Raw genomic sequence first — 6,000 nt, 5'->3', positions numbered from 1 at the left:
TTACCTTTGCTGAAGGTCTGGTAGCTCAGGTGTTGGTCTCCCATCTTTTAAAAGCTGTCGTTTTTCCTCAAAAGAAAATGCCCACTAGCTAGAGAACGTAGCAGCGGCCACGCTGTATCAATTCACTAATGCACTGTGAACTTACGTATAGCATTTAGCATAGCGCGGTTACGTCCAAAGGCAGCATAGAGAGCTACCTTTTTACGTAAATGGTTTTCATCTTGGGGAACTGACTGTACATGCGCAAACACATAAAAACACACTATGGGAACAGAGGCAGAGCAGCAATGTGCTTTTGGAAGAGGGTGTGGCCTCTTCCTGCCTTACAGCGAAATGAGACTGTGCAGATGTACCAGGAAATAGCAATGTTTAGTCATTTGGGCTATGAGAAGCACAAAATGCCGACACTTTCAAACTTATAGGTACTGTAGGCTATCGAAAATGGAAAAATAAATAATTTATAATCATATTATAATTAAAACAAATAATATTCACCCTTGGGTAGGCACTGCCTACCTTGCCTACCCTGACTGCACTTCACTGCGAAATAGTATACATCCGGGTATTTTTCTCATACGAAATCTTTTCATACCATCTACTGTGAACGCACTACTTGTTCATTTTGACTTAAAACTTAGTATGAGTAGTACGTTAGTATGACATTGCGAACACAGCCATAGTGTAGACCTTATAGATCAATTGCTCTAAAAATGTAAACAGTTTGTAATTGCTGCTAGAAAGTTTGTTTTCATCTCTATCGTAAACACTCTTTATTGACATTGTTGGAAAAGTTTTGCGGGCTGACGGGCAGAGTCGGATTCAGGCTTAATTTTGATCATTATACCACAAGCTCAGGCCGGGCTCAGACGCTGCCCACTAAATGAATGGTCAGGTGATGTGTTTCGATTAGCACAAATGGATGGTGACTCATTGTGGAACTGTGTGCTCTCACATAGAGAGCAGGTGTCTGAATTGTGTGTGTTACATTGTTGGTACCACATGGTCTATAGCAGATATTAACCAGTACATACTGTCTATAGCAGCACATGCAGCTGCTTCTCATGTTTATAGTTGTGGAGAACGAGTGACTAGTTATTAAAGAAACTCACATCTGATCATTCCACAGGTGCACGCGTGGATGTGAATAGTGTCTGGTTGAAACGGGTTCAGGCTTAAGGAGAGATCCGATTCATTTGGGCTTGAGAGGTTCGCGCCGTGTTCTGTTGGGATCGGGCTGGGTCTTCTTTTTTTTGACCCTAATAAAGCACTATTCCCCATGATATCCCCTCACTCCACATGACATTCAATTTCAGACAGATTTGGATCTTTCTGTCAAAGCCCAACAATAATCATCCGCCATTGTTTTGCTGTAACTTTCAGTCTGTGAAGACACCAGAAATGTCTTAGGAAGTCACAATGGTGGAGTTTTGGGGCAAACACAAGAAATCACAGTAGGAATTAAGTAAAATATACTTCAATCCATCCAACTAGCATAGAAAAGGATTTCCCAGCATTTAGGTTTCCCTGGTTCTCAGCAGCAAAAAAATATAGGGAATGTTATGAAGGAGCTGCCTGTGCTCAGGGCTTTTAGTTGACTGACCAAACAGGAGGTCAGCACTGTGAGAACAGGGTACAGTTTACAGGTGAAAATGGGTAAAGAGAAGTTTTGTACATAATCTGCTTCAGGCACTGTATTTCATTTTTGAAGTAAAGAGACATTTATGATCTCTGAGCTCATGACTGAAATCTAGCTGTAGAGTATTTAAATTTGGTTTAAAAAATGATAGTCAGCGACATTTGATCTATAGAGAGTGATGCTTATAAGTTATGTCTTTAATGTTACCTTTAATTAAAAAACAAAACAAAAAAACAATGAAGAAATGATTAAAACTGAGGCTCCAACCATTCAATGGAAATCACTGGAATTTGTATTGCCTCCTAATTAAGAAGCCCTACCATAGTTAGCGCTGTGGAGTTGCGAGAGGCGCCTTCCAATGGGCTCCTCAGCCGGAAGGATTTAATGGGTGTGAGCTAGCTTTGATATGTTTCTCTGAAGAAAGGGGTGTGTTTACCTTTTTGTTTCCCCCGAGTGGTTTAATTGACTCAGGCAGCAGAAAGGGAACGTCCCTGCAGAGCCACAATTTACATAATTTTTCGGAGCGGTACTGTATTTTCATGGCCTAAGAAGAGGTAGTCATATTGGGGGCACAGTAGGGATAGAAAAGCAACACCGCCACAATTGGACCAATGAAGCATATCACGTGCATTCATTTTGTATTTGCCACTTCCTTCAAGACTTTTGCTTTCTTTGATTTCTTTGAGGCACCGCAGCACTCCACACACACTAATAATAGACTTGTCCATCAACTGTCCCCACCCTTGGAGATAATTGGCGCTGTGCAAAGGGAGGCAGCGTCGCTCTGAAGTCGGGCCGTCATTAGATCAGTGTATGCTGACCGTCCCCGGCTCACATACAACTCTCTGATCTGCACACACTCCCCATCTCTTTTACAGCAGCCCACCTGCTCTCTTTGCACGCCCCCCACCCCTGCTGTCCTCAAGCGTTTTCTTACGAAGTCTTATGAAGACGAAGCAACCCCTTTTTTTCATCTTCTTCTCAACTCTCATTTTGACCAAATAAGCCAACCAAACAACCAACCAATTGCTTTTATTCTCATATTTTCTGACACTTTATACACCAAGTTATATCGATTTACTTTAACTTGAACATCTTATATTATCTCAAACTAACCCTGGTATTGAGAAATCTTGTTTTTGTTTCATTTATTGAGGGTTTTTTTTTTCTGTTTCTTCTAATTACATTTTTTGTGATTTGATTCAATTGTAAAATAATGGTATGCTTAAGGTTAAAATGTATGTAACCCATTGGTTAATAGAAAATGAGCCAGTTTTGCTCAAACCTATTTTTCTTTGTGTGAGTAATATCACTTGATCGAGCGTTTTCTAATTACAGTATCTGCACCACAAAATGAGTAATAAAAGTATATGATTCATGCTGATATTGTATCGAATCCATTGGTATCGGCCAACACTCGAGGCTATTGGTATTGTATCGAACGTGAAAACGTATTGGGACACCCTTACTTTATGATGCTTATTTAATTTTTTTAATTATATATCTGTCTTATGTAATATAGTAATACGCTATGCATTGCAAAAATTGCTATATTCAATACAAAAGATAATATTTCTGTTGGAAAATGTTTTTGTTAAAAAAATATTACATTATTATCACCTGGCAACCTGGATTAACTAAGATACATTTGTATCAAAAGGGTGTTAAAAGGTCCATAAGATTTCATTTCTTCTATCTGACAAATGAAAACATTAAGAATGTTTTTGCTTGTATAGTATAGTCTTTTCCTGTCTTTGTGTACCAACACCTCTTTGTTCTAAATTGGACCGAGAAAAGACGTGATGCATTTGCAAAAAAAAAAAAGAAAAAAAAAAAAAAAAAGTCTTTTCAAGAGTTAAATTTGAACCAATCTGAAGTTTGTAGAAGCCTTTAAATGTTGGTGCCAGCTTCAAAAAGCCTGTGTCATTTGTGTGCACACACACATGAATGCCTTGGTTGGTGTGTGCGTGTGTAGAAGTATAAATGTGTCCTTTTGGGAGTTTGTGTCACTGTGAGTTTCGTACACAAACACTGCCTCATGGCCTCTTTGTATCCACCCCAACACCCCCTACCCTGGCAGCACTCCCAAACTGCCCTTGCCCCCGGCTTCCTGCCTCTAATGGCCGTCTCTGTGTGCCATCTCGGGAAGCCTGACATCCCCTCCAGAGGCAGAGGGCCCAGCGTTAATGAAAGCCATTGATTGGAAAAGAAAGCCTTCTTTGTGGCACTGGGGGCAGGCGTGGGCACCCGTTTGCTCAAACACAGCTTCCCCTCTGCGCACACTGGGGCTGCCGCTCAGAACTCCATGCCAACAGCGGAGATCGAAAGACAGAAGCTGCAAAATGCCCCAAACCAGGGAAATGGCAAAGAAGGATGGGTAGAACGGAGGGAGGGTGCCAGGAGGGGTGGACTGGTGAGAGTGGGAATTGACAGAAGGTTGTGTGGAAGGGATAAGTTTGGATAGGCTCAGCTGAAAAGAAAGGGCAAGAAAGACTATTCTAGATTAACCCAGTGAGAAAAATTCAATTGGCAAGAAGGAGCAATGAGTGAAAAACAGAAGGTGAAGGAACTTTGGTACAGACCATGCAACCAAACACAGGACACCAGAGAAAGAAAGAGCCCAGGGAAAAGGGAAACTGAGCCGCAAAAAACAAAGAAACGGAGGTTAGCATTGCCTGCGTCAAAGAAACTGGGTGGCCCTGAGGGGACAGGGGAAACATTGGCAGGGTTCTGGAGGTCTCCTTCTGCCACTGTACCGCCTGTCAGCCTCGCAGTGGCCCTCTCCTCTTTAGGTGATTTATAACACCAGAATTGTTCTCCTTTTACATAGATGTGAATAGCAGAAAAAAAAGGGGGGAAGCTGCCAGTGTACCACACAGTCCCTTCATTATTGATAACTAAACAGATGTGTCCAGTTTGGAATTAACATCTGACGCTAAATCTGCTCTAACGGTTTTTGTTGTCAGGGAAATACTGTACACTGGCAGCCAGCCGCTCAAAAGAGACGCGAGGCTATTGTCTACAATCTAAAGAAAACGTCTAGATGGCGAGACGTGCTTTCCTGGACGACGTCTTTTCTCCCCGTCATTGTCAGCGTTAAAAAGCTTTCAGCACAAGTCCAAAATTAGCAGTTTACATTATGTTGGTTCATTACACTGAATTCCCATTTTGAGACTTAAAGGAAAAGAAAGGTTGTTTTTTTTTCACATCCAAGCTTGCTCAACATCGCCACCTACTGTCATGCCATCGGCTCCTTTGTTTCCCGTGTGCTGCGTGCCACACAGCCCCCTGTATTGTTCCTCTGCTAATTCATCCCAACAGCCCCTGCTGCTAAATTCAACAACTGGCATCATGCCACTGCCGGAAGTGGCAGCGTGCACCGGCCGTATTCATGCGCCACCGTGGGAGTGCAACAAGAAAGTAGTACCATATTTGTCCTAGTATGTCATCTGTTTAACACGCCTGGTTGGCTTTCACACCATCGCCTCTAAATGAATATGGAAGCCGCCCCTCGACCTGCCTCCCCTTCCCTCGTCGTGCCCTAAGACAAAAGCACATTGTGTCAGCACCCCAGTATTAATTACGCTCAAAAGAGAGCCGTGTGAGGGGTTTCTCTCCTATATATGTGTATGCATCTGTGTATGTGGAATGATTGTGTGCATTTGTGTGTACAAAGCATACATGTGGGCTAGCACATGAGCATACAGTATGTGCATCAAGGGAATCATAAAACAAGCCCATTCATTGTCGTGTCATCCTGCATGTGTGTGTTTGGGTGTGTGTGTGTGTGTGTGTGTGTGTGTGCGCACGGCTAGGGGAGGAGCCCCTGTTGTCCGATCCCACAGCAGAGGAGGAAAAAAGTGTTGTTGCTTGTTGCCTTTATGCAAATTGGCATCTGATGAAGGCTTTTTGGGAAAATGCCACAAAGAGGGCTTGTGGTCGGAGCTCGGAAGAGAATGGGAGAGGTTAGAAAGGGTTATGGGGAAAAGACACGGACAAAATTCCCATCGGTATACTCGACCAACATGCTACATCTTTTCACTTCTTTTTTCACCCTCATCCCCTCTTTTCATCCTTCTCTTTCTCACATCCACAAACCGGTTATTAATTTGGCTGAGATCAGTCACTCGTTAATTACCGTATGCTCCCTGTCTTTCTTTTCTCTTTTGATTGTATCGATTCTGCTGTATTTCTCTCCTCCATCTATTATCAGTAGCTTTCCTTTCCATGGGGGCAGCTCGATATATTCTACAATTAATTCAAGAATAGATGAAGAAAGCCTAATGATCGAATGGGATAGTTTGAACAACTGTAACCTCAAAGTAGACTTCTATAGCAAACTTTCTTGTTGACGTACTCAATTG

The sequence above is a fragment of the Gouania willdenowi genome, chromosome 16 (genome assembly GCF_900634775.1).
Source record: "Gouania willdenowi chromosome 16, fGouWil2.1, whole genome shotgun sequence".
NCBI classification, from domain to species: Eukaryota; Metazoa; Chordata; class Actinopteri; order Blenniiformes; family Gobiesocidae; genus Gouania; species Gouania willdenowi.
Note: the sequence above shows the minus strand (reverse complement) of the source record.